A 19,441-nucleotide genomic window follows, 5' to 3' on the forward strand; every position below is an offset into this window, starting at 1 on the left:
CTATCATATTTTGTTGGTGTAGTAGAGGCTATGGTACATAATTCTAATTTGTGGCCCAATTGCAACATTTATTTTGAGACTGTGAATAATGAGTTATTGTATGCATTTTGGAAAGGTAGCATATAGTCAATGGAGGCATCTTACATCTTACAGAGAATGATTAAATGGACTCTTACATGTAAAGGAACTCAAATTGCAGTACAACAAACCTTAAGAGTGAGTGAAGAACAAACCACAAGTTGATGAATTTGATGTTTTGGAGTGAAATCTTAAAAATGTGTTTACAATTTATTAATTAAATTCTTACATTATTCACAGACTAATTATTTGAGGCGTGTGAGATCTCGAAATTTTAAAACGTAATTAACATGTCAAAACTGTAATTATTACACTGCTGAGTCACCTGTCCGCTTCCATAAAAGCGTCTCGTCACACGTTCAGTGCATTAAAAACGCACCAACCGCGGCATGCACGAGCGCCACTTGTCACGTTGGAAGGTTCTGAAATCAGAGTGAGTGTGCAGGTGTCGGATGGAGAGACGTTCGTCCGTTCGAACGTGGACTGAACAAAACTTGAGTTTCGAAAAACTCTTCCTCTCACCTGAACCTCTCATCTCCTTCCTCAGAACCTCAACTCTTCCTCTTCTCCAACTTCTCTCTAAAACATCTAAACTTCTCTCTTCTGTAACTCACCGGTTCCCTCTCCGATCACGTTTCAGAGCCGTAGGAACGTTCGTCTAGCTGTGATCTTGCTTTTAGACCGAACAGATTGTGGATCGGAACTGGTAAGTTCTCGTAGTCAACCGTTTATCTTTTTCTGGTTTCATGCGAACCCTAGTTTTGGTTGCATGCATGGATTCTAGGTCTGAGTTTTTCTGATTTTTGGTGTTTTAGACTAAGTGGAAGTTGTTGAGTGAACCTGGGTGTAGAACGCTGTTAGAGGTCGAACCAAAAATCTTGCTTTTGGGAGTACACTGCTAACCAGGTAAGGGAAGCTTAGTAATTTAATTTATACTTGTATGTTGTATGTAAACATGATATGAACTGAATGTATGAGATGTATGCTGGTTGAGTATGCACGATCGAACGTTGTTGTACTGAATGAATATGACGTATGTTGGTTGCAATGTATGTTATGGTTTATATGTGTGAATATGAAATGTACTATGATATGAGTATTTAAAATATGAAATATACATGCTTAGAAATGAGTGAATGTAAGTGAAACTTGAATATAAACTTCCCTATGATAACGTACGTCCGACATTAAACGGTTCTTGACCGTTTGGTGTTCTAGTAAACTTCTTTGAATTGGAATACTTTCATTTGGAAAGAATTCTGGTCGAGGATGAGCTATGTCGGTCTTCTACTTAGAACTCATAATGAGCAGTGTCGATCTTATACATGACCATCGTATTGAGTAGTGCTCGGTCTTACACCAAGCACTCTTACTCCTTTCTTGAAAAAAATCCCTTGATGAAAAATAGTGTTCTCTACCGTGCTCAGTTGTTTACTAGCATTGGAATTCTTGTATGTAAACTCTACCAACTGGTCCTTCCGACAAGTTGACCAACCTTGATATTCCACAAACCCAACCTCAGATCATCAATCTGTGTCGACCGACAGTGTCGAGCCCCCTTGAAAATACAGATCATCCATCTGTGTCGACCGACAGTGTCGAGCCCCCTTGAAAATACAGATCATCCATCCGTGTCGACCGACAGTGTCGAGCACCCTTGAAAATACAGATCATCCATCTGTGTCGACCGATAGTGTCGAGCCCCCTTGATAATACAGATCACCCATCTGTGTCGACCGACAGTGTCGAGCACCCTTGATAATACAGATCATCCATCTGTGTCGACCGACCATGTCGAAGCACCCATGTTAATACTAGTCGTCCATCTATCTTATAGTCGATCCTACTCTGTTTTGGGATGGAGGGAAAATTCTTTGGTCGCGTTCCTCACGTTTGTCCTCGTTATAAATAAGGCTGAACGTTAGTAATTTTATGTACTCGTACTGGAAGACAAAAACAAAAATAAAGTGAAGGATTTATAAATGATGACTAGTATATGTGATGATTTAATGATTATGGAATTTGAACGAGCGTTGCAGGGAGGAATGACTCTGATATATATATTAAATATTAAATTTGGTAAAGTATGACTGTGGATAAGTTAAGCCTCGCAGTCCATCCTGATGTTCCGTGAATACTATCTTCATGTAGAGGAAGTATGTCATGTATGGGAACGGCAGGAGGTCCTTAGTCCATAAGTTAACATGGGCGACGTAAGAACGGACTAACCTCGAGTGGCAGCTGTTTGGTGTATCCCAGTTACTACACCACTCGGGTGCAAGGACGCTTGTAACTACACAGATTCATACAGTCCGGACGGTCGGTCTAGTATTTATAAATATGTATATATATATATATATATATTGAATGATGTTGTGTATAGAAGTTATGTGTTTGTTTGAATTGAAATGTTAATGAATATGTTGAAGTACGAATTATATTACTTAAGCTTACCCTTTCGTTTTCCTTGTGTTGTCGCCTTGTATATGTACGTTCGTCATGTCCTTGCAATGATCATCCGTGTGGATGTGAGCAGATGGAGGTGTGTCACTTGAAGAAGTGCTAGAAAAAGAAGATTTGGAAGACGCTAACCTGGTGGATGTGGAAGTTAAAGCCGAGCCTGATAACAGTTGAAAAACTGTTATTTTCATGCTTAAAATTGATACTAAAAGCAACCTTTAGACTTAGAAACTAGCTTGAAATCATGCCTTTTATCTATATTTTCAGAAATAAGAGAGCTGGACAGGTTTATGCTTGATTTCAGTGTTTTTGTGCAGGTTTTAAGGTGAATTTAGTGAAAGAAGTGAAGAAGGAGAGAGATAGAATCAAAAAAGGAATCAAAGAGTGCAAAAAGAAGAAGTCGAAGTCACCGCTCAGCGGCATTTTACCGCTGAGCGGCACTCAAGAGGTTGCGGGAGGTCCGCTGAGGGGCAAAATGGCCGCTGAGGGGAGAAAACGAGACGCGCAATCACCGCTGAGCGGTATTTTACCGCTGAGCGGCACTTTAATGGGCTTGGGCTTGACTTTTTGTAATTTACGAATGATATATAAGCTTTAGGGGTTCCTAGGGTTAGACATCTTTGGCAGAAACGAAGCAAACACTCTCTCTTCCACCCCTTTGAAGGAGGATCTTGGATGCTCAGGCTACCTCTTCACCTTTATTGGGTTTATTCTTTCATTCTTTCATTGTTCATCTAGGTTCACCATGAATATGGTGAACTAAACCTTGTATGTTTGTTGGGGAATCAATGTAATCTCTTGAAGCTCTCATATATGGAATTTATGCTTGCATCTTAATCTAAGATTTATGCTTTCTTTCATCATTAGTTAGGGTTTTTCCTCTTTGCTTAATGCTTGCTTAGTTTAACTCATTCAATGCATGATTATTGGTTTTGTCGATACGGGCACGTACGGGGAAGTCTAGATCCGGGGAATTTCTCCCAATATTATATTGGTTGTCGTTAAGCTCCTGCACTTATGAACTAATCATTAGGAATGCTAGGAATTGTATGAACTCGTGATTAGGGAGAAGCCATCTAGAATGGTACTTTAGAGAGTGGCATTAACAATGATGATTTGAATGTTGAATTCCTAAAATGTATGAGAGTGGATGAGATGAAATTGACCCCCAACAACATATTTATTCATATATTTCATTGAAAGTGTTTATCTTTTGTCTTTGCCATTGATCAAACTTCATGCATACATGTTTATTTTTTGTCTTGCATATAAAAATCCAAATATTTCGTTTGTAAGTCCTAGCTAATCAACAAATCACATAACTAAACTAGGCCGTGAGTCCTTTGGGAAGAACGATACTTGGTCTTACCAAGTTTATTACTTGAACGATTCGGTCATACTTGCCGATTGTGAAACAAGTTTGTGACATCATATTTTGGTGCTTACAAAATTGTCCATCAAGTTTTTGGCGCCGTTGCCGGGGACTCGTGGTTTAACTGGTTAATTTGTGTGATTATTGATTATCTTTGACTTTAATTTTGAAATTCTGTTTTTATTTTTCTGTTTTTATTTTTCTGTTTTTATTTTATTTTATTTTATTTTATTTTCTGTTTTTATTTTTATTTTATTCTATTTTCTGGATCTTATATCTTCTCCTATATCTTTTTGTGCTAACAATTGTTTTTAGGGTTTTGTGCCTAATGTCTGCAGAATGCAATTTGGGCAAGAATTTAACTATATGGGCACTCAATTCTACCAAAGTAATCTCAACCACTGGTGGGAACCTCACTCAAGCATGGATCAAAGCCAATTTTGGCAAGCTGCTGGACACTTTGAGAACCAACCACAACAGCAATGGCAGCGAAAACCCTCTCTATCAGAAAGTTTGGAGGACACCCTTCAACGATTTTTGAAAAATTCCGACTCTACTCAGAAAAGCATTGAAGAATCATTTAAAAGAATGGAGATGCAACTTCATTACATTAGTCAGAGATTGAATGATGAGGTTAATACTGAAGTTAACCTTAAGGAGGAAGGGCAAACTAATGTCACTGAAAGTGACAAGATTCTTGATGAGAAAAAAATAGAGGGAGATGCGGAAAAGATAGAGAGAAAAGAGAAAGAAGAGTTGAGTGAGAAAAATAAAGATGAAGAAAAAGAGAAAGAAGTGGTTGAGAGAGAAGAGAGAAAGAAGATTTGTGTGAAAATAAAGAAGTTGAGGAGAAAAAGAGAAGGGAAGAAAAAAATAAAAGAAAAGAAAAAGAGAAATTTTAGGGAGAGAAAAAGGAAGAAAAAGAAGATGAGAGGAAAGAAGAAGAAATCATATGAAAAATCCCATCCTCATCTAAAGAAGAATCATAGGAAGGAAAAGAAATTTAAGTGCTTGATGGAAATCTTCAAGAAATTGGAGATTAAAGTTCCTATGATTGAGACATTGCAACAGGTTCCTGGTTTGATCAAATTTCTGAAGAAGTTCAGTAGAAAGAAGAAAAAGAAGATGGAACATGAGCTTTATTGGGTCAAGCTAATGACGTTAAAAGAGCGCTTGCTGGGAGGCAACCCAGTGATTTACAAATTTTTGATTTGGATTTTGGTTTTGTAACTTTTACTTTGTGGATATTATTTTTGTAAATATTTTGTTGGATATAGCATCTACTGAAGGATGCTAGGTGGTTAAGTATCTACTGATGGATACTCAGTTTGTAACACCTACTGATGGGTGTTGGTAAGAAAATTTTACACCTACTGATGGGTGTTGGTGGATTTTGGGTCAGGCTCGTGACGTTAAACAAGCGCTACCTGGGAGGCAACCCAGTTGATTGATTGTTTCTGTTTGTTTATTTTAGTTAGGATGTGCATAAGCATTTTTAACATTGAATTGCAGGGAACCCATGAGGGGCATGTAGGGAAGACACGTAGGTTAAGAAAAGAAGGAGAGGAGCACATCACGAAAGTACCGCTGAGCGGTACTCTCGCAGAGTGGGCTTTAGTTCCCCTTAGCGGGACCCGAGCCCATTAGGGTATTTTTATACCCCAAGCTGCGTTTTAGGGTTTCTTTCTAGGCTTTTCTCTGCACAAACACTTCCACACACCTTCTCCTAGGTTTTCCACATCTTTTCACTCTTCCCTCTTAAGAAAATATCTCTTTCACTCACTTTTTCACTAGTGTGCCATCAAAGTTTGGGGTTGGAAGAGAGCATTCTAGCTTGGAAGCATTCTCATTGCATCTAGCATCTCCACCCAAGTAAGTAAAATGCATTTTGTTCATTCTAGGGTTCTTGAATTTGAATGTGATTGTCAAAGCATGAATATTTAGGGGTTTTGATTTCTATGCATGATTTGATGATATATTTGATGTTTGAACCGATTAAACTGCATGATCATGAACTGGAAAAATGAAAATTGCATTTGGGTGGAGTTAGGACAGCTTTAAAATAAGTTTTTCAAAAATCTGCAGAGTTACCGCTGAGGGGTAATCTGCCGCTGAGCGGCACTCTGCCAGATTTGGTTTTTCTGAAATTTGGCGTGTTGGAATGTGGTACTGGTGGCGCTGAGGGGAAATTCTGGCCCTCAGCGGTGGTTTAGCTTCGAAAGGAGTTGTGTTCTGTGTTTTACTAATGATTAACATCATGTTCTGTGGTTTTGTTTGTGTTTTGAATGTAGGAATGGCATCTTCATCAGGAAAAAGATTGAAAACCATGGCAACCAAGAGAAAGGAAAAGGAACCAGAGCAACCCCATTCTGGCAGGTTCCTCTCTAGGAAACATGAGAAGCACTTTAGGGTGGTTCAGGACAGGAGACTTCTGATGGAGAGAAAGGTTGGAATGATACCTAACTTTGCTCCTCAATTTGGAGAGCAAGTGTTAGGGAATGATTGGGGAAAGCTAGCCACTTATCCTGCACCTGCCAACATAGCTGTGGTGAAGGAATTTTACACCAATGCAAAGAAGATTGGTGATTATCCAGCTGAGAATTATTTGGGCTATGTCAGAGGCCATGCTATCAGGTATGATCCTGATTCTATCAACAACTTCCTGGATACTGTGTGGGCTGGTGAGCAATGTCAGTTTGCTCTTTGCATGGAGGAAGGTGCTGATTTTGAGGATGTGGAGAGAGTGTTATGTATACCTGGAGGACACTTCCAAAGGAATAGATCTGGCTCAGTGGTTAACATTAGGAGGATAGATTTGAATCCTCTTGCAAAATATTGGATGGCATTTTCTCATGCCAACATTCAGCCATGTTCACATGTGTCAGATATTACTCTCAGCAGGGCACTATTCATCTACTGTGCTATCAGAAATTTGAATGTTAATATTGGGCAGGTGATAGCTGATGAAATTAGTGTATGTGCTAACACTTCAAACAACAAAGCACCGCTAGGACATCCTTCTTTGATCACTCACCTTTGCAAGCTAGCTGGGGTGGACACTTCTGTTCCACCATTTGAGAGGCCAAGAAAAGCTATTGACGAGGCTTATTATAGACAGTACTGTGGAGGTGAGGATGTAGCTCAGCCAGTTCCACCACGCCGGGCTCGTAGAGAGAGAGGGCCAGCACAGAGCCAGACATCTGCTGATACACATGAAGCAGAACCATTCCAGATGAGGGACATGTATATGTCTCTTATAGGTGCTCAGTTGCAGTCCATTCACAGAGGGCAGGTGGCCACTGCTGAGATGATAGTGGGGATGTATGATACACCTCCAGCCCACAGGTGGACTATGGATGAATTCCACAATGTAGTAGCTTGGCCAGAAGAACCAGTACATGGAGGAGGAGCTGGAGCAGCTGAAGCTTCAGCTAGAGATATGGAAGAAGATGAAGCTGAGGAGGAGGATGCATTTGATGATGATGAAGATGAGGAGGAAGAGGAAGATACAGAGGACAGCTCAGACTGATGAGGAGCTGAGATAGCATTTACTGATGAATGCTATCATATGATTATGCTTTTGTGGTTTAAGTTTTCTGAACTTATTTGTTTTTGTTTTTAGATTAGGGTTTGATGTACTCTATTGAAAACCTGGTTTGGTATGATGGTTTGCTATTAACTGTGATTGTGTGATAAGTACTGCTTGATGATGCTTATTGATTGATTGATGTTGAGATAGATGTGCACATTAAAATGCTTATACAGGTGATTCACAAGCTTTGTGAACAAATGCATGATATTATGATTGTGATTGTGAGATTAAGCAGGATGTGTATGTCAAATGTGAATGAGCTTATATGTGAGGTTTTGAGCTCCAGAGTTTTTGGTATGATTGAATGCTATTACTTTGAAAGCATGAATGATTTTGCCCAGGTTTTCTATGATTGAATCAATTGCTTGTTTTGCATCATGTGATCAAGGCCATTTGTTGGAACCCTTTTTATTGGCCAAATTCATAAAATTAGCCTACTAAAAGAGAACACGTTGTGTTCTATCCTTTGAACCTTTAGCCTTGAACATACACTTGAAACTTTTGATTGAAAATCTTTACCTTGAGTTAAGTAGAAGATCTTGTATGGTATTGTTAAATGTTCAAGTTTGGGGTTGTTGGGAAAACATGAAAAGAAAAGCATTGAGCTAAGAGCTAAAAAGTAAGAATATGCAAAGAAAAAGAAAAAGAAAAGAAAAGAAAAAGAAGCAAAGCTCAATGCAAATGCAAATGCAAATGCAAAAGCAAAAAGGCAAGTTGGGAATGAATAAGATAATTGTGTTGTTATGATTCTCTTAACTCAAGGATTTTGTGATCCAGAAAAACCAATTTTCTTGTTAGCCCAGCCACATTATAAGCCATTGAAAAGTCCTTGTGATGATGCATGCTTGTGAATGTTTTTGATTGTGGTAAAATGAAAGGCAAAGTTGATTCATGTGACATTGTGATAGTGGAGTGAATGAGTGAAACACTTTACCTCTTATACACTTGTGTGTTGAGTGAAACACTTTACCTAGTGAGGAAATATTCCATAAACACATGAACATCCATGCTTAATTGATTGATCATTCATGAAAAATAGCATTTGTTGGAATTTAAATGACTTTGTGAATACTAAAGCATGTGCACATCATGATTGAACTCTTAGTCATAAGTTTGAGTGAAGTTGTTACTTATCTTGAGAAAAGGATTTTGAATGAGTGAACCATCATATGAATTGGTTGGAGATGGAGTTACATTTTGTTTGCTTGAGGACAAGCAAAGTTCTAAGTTTGGGGTTGTGATAACAGTTGAAAAACTGTTATTTTCATGCTTAAAATTGATACTAAAAGCAACCTTTAGACTTAGAAACTAGCTTGAAATCATGCCTTTTATCTATATTTTCAGAAATAAGAGAGCTGGACAGGTTTATGCTTGATTTCAGTGTTTTTGTGCAGGTTTTAAGGTGAATTTAGTGAAAGAAGTGAAGAAGGAGAGAGATAGAATCAGAAAAGGAATCAAAGAGTGCAAAAAGAAGAAGTCGAAGTCACCGCTCAGCGGCATTTTACCGCTGAGCGGCACTCAAGAGGTTGCGGGAGGTCCGCTGAGGGGCAAAATGGCCGCTGAGGGGAGAAAACGAGACGCGCAATCACCGCTGAGCGGTATTTTACCGCTGAGCGGCACTTTAATGGGCTTGGGCTTGACTTTTTGTAATTTACGAATGATATATAAGCTTTAGGGGTTCCTAGGGTTAGACATCTTTGGCAGAAACGAAGCAAACACTCTCTCTTCCACCCCTTTGAAGGAGGATCTTGGATGCTCAGGCTACCTCTTCACCTTTATTGGGTTTATTCTTTCATTCTTTCATTGTTCATCTAGGTTCACCATGAATATGGTGAACTAAACCTTGTATGTTTGTTGGGGAATCAATGTAATCTCTTGAAGCTCTCATATATGGAATTTATGCTTGCATCTTAATCTAAGATTTATGCTTTCTTTCATCATTAGTTAGGGTTTTTCCTCTTTGCTTAATGCTTGCTTAGTTTAACTCATTCAATGCATGATTATTGGTTTTGTCGATACGGGCACGTACGGGGAAGTCTAGATCCGGGGAATTTCTCCCAATATTATATTGGTTGTCGTTAAGCTCCTGCACTTATGAACTAATCATTAGGAATGCTAGGAATTGTATGAACTCGTGATTAGGGAGAAGCCATCTAGAATGGTACTTTAGAGAGTGGCATTAACAATGATGATTTGAATGTTGAATTCCTAAAATGTATGAGAGTGGATGAGATGAAATTGACCCCCAACAACATATTTATTCATATATTTCATTGAAAGTGTTTATCTTTTGTCTTTGCCATTGATCAAACTTCATGCATACATGTTTATTTTTTGTCTTGCATATAAAAATCCAAATATTTCGTTTGTAAGTCCTAGCTAATCAACAAATCACATAACTAAACTAGGCCGTGAGTCCTTTGGGAAGAACGATACTTGGTCTTACCAAGTTTATTACTTGAACGATTCGGTCATACTTGCCGATTGTGAAACAAGTTTGTGACATCATATTTTGGTGCTTACAAAATTGTCCATCAGAGCCTTAGAGCGCTCGCATCTGTATTTAGTTTTGTTACGTTTAATTTTGGACGTTCGGTCATCGTTTTGTAAGACCGTTCGTCTCCGAACTCTTGCTTGTATCGCGTTCGTTTTATGTCTGTATGATTATGCCGTTCGACTTTTAACGCTCGTTCGGTTTTTGTAAGACTGCACTGTTTTATTAGCTTAATGTAATTAATTCTGATTATGGTAATTACTATATTCTGGGATGTTACATTAGTGGTATCAGAGCAGTTTTGTTCTCTTAAAGGACGCTGTAGGTTATAAGTGCATTGTGCTTTTGCTGTGTGCTTATTGTGTTTAATGAGTTATTGTTTTTAACTCTTTGCACATTGCTAACGTTCGTCTTCCTCTGTATCCAGAGAACGAATGGCGCCTAGACTCCCTCCTCCACCTCAACCTACTGAACCGGATGCGTCCAACAACGCTCGGTTGTTGGAAACGGTGATCGACCGATTGCAGCAACAGAATACAACGTTGATGGAGCAGAACGCCACACTGATGCAGCAAAACCAGGCCGCCATGCAGAGTTTGGAAGCTTCTCGTGCTAACTCGGAAACAACTCAAAGACAGCTGATGGAGATTCTAGCAGCAACAAGGCACACTTCGGGAGCGTCTTCTTCCAACGCTGCCCCGCCTACTGCTGAGTGGAGCCTGGAGAGTTTCCTCCAACACCATCCGGCTAAGTTCAGTGGGAAAGGTCTTCCAAACGAAGCGGATCAGTGGTTAAGGGATATAGAGAAGATCTTCAATGCCAAGAGATGTCCAGATGAGAATAGATTGGCGTACGCAAAATATTTGTTGACGGGAGAAGCGAGTCATTGGTGGACGAGCGCGAGAGCTATACTAGCGGACGCGCAACAGCCGATCACTTGGGAAGTATTTAGGGCTAAGTTTTATGAAGAATATTTTCCGGACAGTGTTCGGTTTGCGAAGGAGGTGGAATTTCTACAACTGGTTCAAGGGGGTATGTCTGTTTCCGAATATACCAATAAGTTCAAGCATCTCGTCAGGTTTAATACTATGGCCACAAGTGAAGTGTGGCAGTGTAGAAAGTTTGAGAACGGATTACGGAGCGACCTGAAAGTATTGATTTCTAGTTTGTGTATCCGAACGTTTCCTGCTATGGTTGAGAGGGCCAAAGTCTTGGAGAGGAATATGGCAGAGGCGGAACGACAGAAGAGGTCGCAGCAAGTGAGTAGAGGACCGATCGTGTCCAGGGGAGGAGCTGTGCAGAGGAGACCTCCTTACGCTCGTCCAAACCAGTCTTCTCAGACGAGCGGATCTCAAGCAGTGGTTCCTATCGGACCGTCCGGACAGGGAAGTGTGGTTTGCTACCGGTGTGGAGGGCCGCATTATAGGTCTTCATGCCCTCAGTCAGTGGGAGTAAAGCACTGTAATCGTTGTGGAAGAAACGGACACTCGGATCATGAGTGCAATATGAGTGGGCGTGCGGTGATGAGGCCACCCAATGCGGGAAGAAATCAGCCGAGAGGAGGACGAGCCCAAGCAAGTGGGCGAGTGTATGCTATAACGAGCGCTGAGGCAGCGAGCTCAGGTAATCTTATTGTTGGTGAGTGCATGCTGTTTGGTAGATCATGCTGTGCTTTGTTTGATTCGGGGGCGACGCACTCCTTCATCTCGAAGGCGTGTGTTGAAAAACTGGGATTAGAAGTGAGCGAGATGCAGTTTGATCTGGTGGTGTCTACCCCAGCAGCTGGTGAGGTTAGGACGTCCACTATGTGCGTCAAGTGTCCTATAGAAGTGGAGGGACGTAAGTTTAAAGTTAGCCTCATCTGCTTACCTCTTCAAGGTTTGGAGGTGATCTTAGGGATGGATTGGTTGGCTGTCAATCGCATTCTTATTGATTGTGGAGCGAAGGAATTGATTTTTCTTGGTGAAGAAGAAGAAGTTCTTTTAGTGAAGCTCGGTCAGCTGAAAGAAGATATTATGGAGGGCGCTAGCTGTTTCCTCATTATGACGCATGAAGACGGAGGAGTTAGGAATGAGAATTTCGGACGATCGTCCACTATTGGCAGCAATGGACGATCGGTTGTGGATGAGTTCGCGGACGTTTTTCCGGAGGAGATCCCTAGACTTCCCCCTCAGCGTGAAGTGGAGTTCACCATTGATTTGGTGACGACAACGGCTCCCATCTCGGTCCAGCCTTATAGAATGTCGCCTGCGGAGTTAGCTGAACTCAAGGAGCAGATTGAAGAGTTGATAGAGAAGAAGTTCATTAGGCCGAGCGTCTCACCTTGGGGAGCGCCCGTGCTGTTAGTAAGGAAGAAGGATGGCAGCTCTCGGTTATGTATAGACTACAGGAAATTAAATAAGCTGACCATCAAGAACAAGTACCCATTGCCAAGGATAGATGACTTGCTGGATCAATTACATGGGGCTGCTGTGTTCTCGAAGATTGATTTGAGATCCGGATATCATCAAATCAGAGTTAAGGAAGACGACATCCAGAAGACGGCATTCAGGTCTCGTTATGGGCATTATGAATATGTGGTGATGCCTTTTGGAGTGACGAACGCCCCAGTAGTGTTCATGGAGTATATGAACCGCATATTCAGGCCCTATTTGGATAAGTTTGTGGTCGTCTTCATAGATGATATTCTCATCTATTCCAAGACCGAAGACGAGCATGAGGAACATCTTAGACTTGTACTTGGAGTGTTGCGGGAGAAGGAGTTATATGCCAAGTTGTCTAAGTGCGAATTCTGGATGAGGGAGATTCAGTTTTTGGGTCATGTGGTGTCGGCTGGAGGCATCTCGGTAGATCCAGCGAAAGTACAAGCGGTACTGGAATGGGAGAGTCCGCGTTCGGTCACTGAGGTGCGTAGTTTTGTTGGACTGGCGGGCTACTACAGGCGTTTCATTGAAGGCTTTGCTAGAATAGTGGCGCCGCTAACTCAGTTGACCCGAAAAGATCAGTCGTTCGCTTGGACCGATCGTTGTGAGGCCAGTTTCCAGGAGTTGAAAGTGAAGTTGACGAGCGCTCCAGTGTTAGTTATTCCGGACACTTCTAAACCTTTTGAGGTGTACTGCGACGCTTCTCACCAAGGTCTGGGTTGTGTTTTGATGCAAGAGAAGCGAGCGGTAGCGTATGCGTCTCGTCAGTTGAGGACTCACGAGAGGAATTACCCAACGCACGACCTGGAGTTGGCAGCGGTCGTTTTTGCGCTGAAGATTTGGAGGCATTTCTTGTATGGATCCACGTTCCAAGTCTTCAGTGATCACAAGAGTCTCAAGTACCTCTTTGATCAGAAGGAGTTGAATATGAGGCAGAGGAGGTGGCTCGAGTTCTTGAAGGACTACGACTTCGAGCTACTTTATCATCCAGGGAAGGCGAACGTGGTAGCGGACGCTCTAAGCAGGAAGGTGGTACATGTGTCGTCCTTGATGGTGCGCGAGCGGAGCTTAGTGGAGAGTTTCAGAGATCTAAGGTTACAGTTTGAGTTAGAACCGAGCAGCATCAAGTGTTGTAACCTTAGCATATCTAGCGATGTGTTTGATCGGATTAGGATGAAGCAACGCGAGGATGAAGAGCTGGTGAAGATCTTAAGCGCGCTCGGTACGGATCGAGCTAAGTGGTTCAATACGGGAACGGACGGCATGTTGCGATACATGGGCAGAACGTGCGTTCCGAATGATGGCGAGCTGAAGAGGATTATTCTGGAGGAAGGCCATCACAGCCGTCTTAGCATGCACCCTGGCATGACTAAGATGTATCAAGACCTCCGGAAATCATTATGGTGGCCTGGAATGAAGAGTGATGTCGCTCGTTTTGTGGCATCATGTCTAACCTGTCAACGAGCAAAGGCGGAGTACCAAAGACCTGGCGGATTACTTCAACAGTTGGAAATTCCCGAATGGAAGTGGGATAGCATATCCATGGATTTCGTGACTCATCTACCACGCACGGTCAGGAATCATGATTCAATCTGGGTGGTCGTGGATAGGCTAACGAAGAGCGCCCACTTCCTAGCAGTTAACTTGAAGATGTCGATGACCAACCTAGCCAAGTTGTATATCCAAGAGATCGTTCGCCTACATGGAGTACCGTCGAGCATCATTTTCGATCGAGACACAAGGTTCACTTCACGGTTTTGGCAGTCACTTCAAAGCGAGCTCGGTAGTAAGTTGCAAATGAGTTCGGCATATCACCCTCAGACGGACGGTCAGTCTGAACGGACTATCCAGACGTTAGAAGATTTGCTGAGGACGTGCGTCCTAGATCACTTAGGCGCATGGGATGAGATCCTGCCGCTAGTGGAGTTCACGTATAACAACAGTTTCCAGGCGAGCATTGGAATGGCACCGTTCGAAGCACTCTATGGGAGGAAATGCCGAACGCCACTTTGTTGGTTCAAGGAAGGAGAGCACGTGCTGACTGGACCTGAGCTTATCCAGCAAACGACCGAGAAAGTCAAGCTAATCCAGGAGAGGTTGAAGACGTCTTTGAGCAGGCAGAAGTCGTACGCTGATAAGAGGAGAAGACCGTTGGAATTCGCTGCAAGAGACCATGTGTTCCTTCGACTCAATCCAGTCACTGGTGTAGGACGAGCCGTTCGTCCAAAGAAGCTGTCTCCCAAGTTCATTGGATCGTACCAGATCTTGAGGAAGATCGGACCAGTAGCATACGAGCTTGCATTGCCGCCCTAGCTATCCAACCTTCATCCCGTTTTCCATGTTTCTCAACTTCGGAAGTATATAGCAAATCCATCACATGTACTGGAGTTGGAAGACATTCAGCTTCGTCCAGACCGAACGTTGGAACTACATCCAGTCCGAATGGAAGATAGCCGCACCAAGTATTACAAAGGCAAGGAAGTTCGTTTGGTGAAGATGGTGTGGGACGCTAAGACTGGTGATTCAACGTGGGAGGTTGAGAGTGCCATGAAGGACTTGTACCCTAGTCTATTTTCAGGTGAGTCTTTAAATTTTCGAGGTCGAAAATTTTTGTAGATAGGTGGAATGTGAGATCTCGAAATTTTAAAACGTAATTAACATGTCAAAACTGTAATTATTACACTGCTGAGTCACCTGTCCGCTTCCATAAAAGCGTCTCGTCACACGTTCAGTGCATTAAAAACGCACCAACCGCGGCATGCACGAGCGCCACTTGTCACGTTGGAAGGTTCTGAAATCAGAGTGAGTGTGCAGGTGTCGGATGGAGAGACGTTCGTCCGTTCGAACGTGGACTGAACAAAACTTGAGTTTCGAAAAACTCTTCCTCTCACCTGAACCTCTCATCTCCTTCCTCAGAACCTCAACTCTTCCTCTTCTCCAACTTCTCTCTAAAACATCTAAACTTCTCTCTTCTGTAACTCACCGGTTCCCTCTCCGATCACGTTTCAGAGCCGTAGGAACGTTCGTCTAGCTGTGATCTTGCTTTTAGACCGAACAGATTATGGATCGGAACTGGTAAGTTCTCGTAGTCAACCGTTTATCTTTTTCTGGTTTCATGCGAACCCTAGTTTTGGTTGCATGCATGGATTCTAGGTCTGAGTTTTTCTGATTTTTGGTGTTTTAGACTAAGTGGAAGTTGTTGAGTGAACCTGGGTGTAGAACGCTGTTAGAGGTCGAACCAAAAATCTTGCTTTTGGGAGTACACTGCTAACCAGGTAAGGGAAGCTTAGTAATTTAATTTATACTTGTATGTTGTATGTAAACATGATATGAACTGAATGTATGAGATGTATGCTGGTTGAGTATGCACGATCGAACGTTGTTGTACTGAATGAATATGACGTATGTTGGTTGCAATGTATGTTATGGTTTATATGTGTGAATATGAAATGTACTATGATATGAGTATTTAAAATATGAAATATACATGCTTAGAAATGAGTGAATGTAAGTGAAACTTGAATATAAACTTCCCTATGATAACGTACGTCCGACATTAAACGGTTCTTGACCGTTTGGTGTTCTAGTAAACTTCTTTGAATTGGAATACTTTCATTTGGAAAGAATTCTGGTCGAGGATGAGCTATGTCGGTCTTCTACTTAGAACTCATAATGAGCAGTGTCGATCTTATACATGACCATCGTATTGAGTAGTGCTCGGTCTTACACCAAGCACTCTTACTCCTTTCTTGAAAAAAATCCCTTGATGAAAAATAGTGTTCTCTACCGTGCTCAGTTGTTTACTAGCATTGGAATTCTTGTATGTAAACTCTACCAACTGGTCCTTCCGACAAGTTGACCAACCTTGATATTCCACAAACCCAACCTCAGATCATCAATCTGTGTCGACCGACAGTGTCGAGCCCCCTTGAAAATACAGATCATCCATCTGTGTCGACCGACAGTGTCGAGCCCCCTTGAAAATACAGATCATCCATCCGTGTCGACCGACAGTGTCGAGCACCCTTGAAAATACAGATCATCCATCTGTGTCGACCGACAGTGTCGAGCCCCCTTGATAATACAGATCACCCATCTGTGTCGACCGACAGTGTCGAGCACCCTTGATAATACAGATCATCCATCTGTGTCGACCGACCATGTCGAAGCACCCATGTTAATACTAGTCGTCCATCTATCTTATAGTCGATCCTACTCTGTTTTGGGATGGAGGGAAAATTCTTTGGTCGCTGATGAACCAATATTTTCCTCACTTTACTTAGTTTAATGTGCTAGAATTAGTCGGGGAATTATGCTTAAACGTCCGGTATTTTCCTGTTTTTCCTAATTGTGCTTAATTTGTTCGGAAATTCTTATTTTAACTAATTTGAATTATCTGAGCTTATTATTTTGCATTATTAATTATGGGAAAATTTTGGATAACTTTTTGGGACATTAGAAAGCTAAATGAGAAATGGAAATTGAGCCAATGCATCTTAGCCATTTTTATTTTCGCTGGCTGCCGCGTGAATGTTGTGTCAACTTGTGTGTCTTCGTTTGAGTTCAATTCTTATCCGTTTTCCATGAAATTTTTTTTCATAGTTTCGTCTGGATGTCTATTTTAACATATAATTTTTACTTTGTTCAAATTCATTCTGTGCTGTTCCCAGTATTTATTTTACTCTCATATGTCAGTCCAGTGATTACTGCTGTTTGAGTGATTTCTAATCCGTTGCATTGTTTGCTTGCTGTTTAGAAATTGTGGTGGCTGGAATTGATCAATGGATGATGCTAAGACCTCCAACACTCTTAAGCAAGTCCTTTAATTCTTGAATTTTATGAAGCAAAATGGAGGGGACCACATTGAAATGAAGCAACAACGGTGATTAAATTGGAAGAAGTGGGCTGCCACGTTTTTTTTAGGGCTGGAACAGCATGTCACGGCCCACAAATTGAAAGAGTTTTTGGTTTCTTTATTGCCTTCAAGTAGGAGCAGCTTTGGAAGCACACTCATTTGAAGAGAAGCCACGGCCCACCACACGCACACTTCACACGGTGTCCAGCAAGCTTGAAAGGAGCACGCATCAAGGCCCAATGCGGAAGTGTCCAGCAGAAGCAACCTGAGGAGATGTCACGCTTCTAGCAGCTTGGCAAGCTCCACGGTCCAGCAAGCTCCGTGTGACAAGCAGAAATCAACACGTGGTCCAGCTGGAAGAAAGAAAGGCACCGAGAGAGGAAGGAGGTGCAGGAAGAAGCGCTCACGGTCCAGGGTTTATATTAGAGAGGAGCTGGAAGGAAAAAGGGGGCTGGACGTGGGGGGAGCCAGCCGCCACACTTAGTTTTTCTTTGGCTGGAAACGTTGGAATTTTGAGCAAAAGCATGTTTACGCTGTTGGATTTTGGATGAATGAGAATGGAAAGCTCCACGTTAATTTCATTTTGCTTATTTTCCACATTGCTTTTTTTTATTTGGTTCATGCATTGTTTTTTTATTGAAGTTTGAGTATATCATTGAAATGAGCATTTTATTCTAGTAGAGAGATGAGTGTTTCTTACCTTTAGAAGAGTGGAGCACGGTGATGGGCTGGGAGTAGATAATGGTGCACGGGAAGGTGGATAAAGGTAAGGAAAAAGGATGTCTAGAAGAATGGCACATACGGTGGTGGATAAAAAAATGAAGATAGAAATTAGATTGGAGTAGGTGTCACGGCTACTGGAAGGAGCGTGCGCATTTCTTTTGCTTTCATAGAATGAAGAAGTAGGTTAGGTGAAATGGAATTGCTTGATACGGCTGGAAGCAAATACGAGAAAGTTGATTTGAAAGCTGCTGCCACTGGAAGGCCACAGAGAAAGGTTTTTTTTTTTGAGTTAATACTTTGCAGAATGGAGTTGGAAGAAGTGAAGCACACAGCTGCACGATTATTTGAGAGAAACGCTGATTCATTTTGCGTTGGGTGCTTTCAATTTTTTATTCCAGCTTGGAGTAGTTTACTTGTTTAGTTTATTTCATTTGCCACGTTTGATTCCTTTACTGTTCATGCATTGTTTTTGATGTCGTTTCAATGATGGATGTACTTCATCTAGATGATTACAAAGTGCATTTAATTTTTTAGCTCATCATTGCATTTTAATAGTTTTGGATTCCTTTTTCTTATTTCTCTAATGCATTTAAATTAGTTTTGGCTTTAGGAATGTTTAATTTACTGTTATCATGTTGTCTGTTCTGTTCAGTTTATTTATCTTCTTGCATTTCCAATTTCCTCACTTATTTTAGAAACCGTTTGGTATTCACGCTTTGTTAATTCATTTCACTGTTTTCAATTATGTTTGGTTGTATTTAATTTCCAGTCTTAATTTACATCATTTTCGAATCACAAAAACACTTTCAAAACCCCCCCACTTCGTGTTTGACCTAAGTCTCGAATCGCATTTGGTCCTTGAGAGACGACCTAGGAGTCACTTCCTAGTCTATACTGCATTCTTTTATGCACAACTTTTGTTGGGAGGTGCGACCCTCTCAACAGTCGCGTTCCTCACGTTTGTCCTCGTTATAAATAAGGCTGAACGTTAGTAATTTTATGTACTCGTACTGGAAGACAAAAACAAAAATAAAGTGAAGGATTTATAAATGATGACTAGTATATGTGATGATTTAATGATTATCGAATTTGAACGAGCGTTCCAGGGAGGAATGACTCTGATATATATATTAAATATTAAATTTGGTAAAGTATGACTGTGGATAAGTTAAGCCTCGCAGTCCATCCTGATGTTCCGTGAATACTATCTTCATGTAGAGGAAGTATGTCATGTGTGGGAACGGCAGGAGGTCCTTAGTCCATAAGTTAACATGGGCGACGTAAGAACGGACTGACCTCGAGTGGCAGTTGTTTGGTGTATCCCAGTTACTACACCACTCGGGTGCAAGGACGCTTGTAACTACACAGATTCATACAGTCCGGACGGTCGGTCTAGTATTTATAAATATGTATATATATATATTGAATGATGTTGTGTATAGAA

Source organism: Vigna angularis, chromosome 8, assembly GCF_016808095.1.
Source record: "Vigna angularis cultivar LongXiaoDou No.4 chromosome 8, ASM1680809v1, whole genome shotgun sequence".
NCBI lineage: Eukaryota > Viridiplantae > Streptophyta > Magnoliopsida > Fabales > Fabaceae > Vigna > Vigna angularis.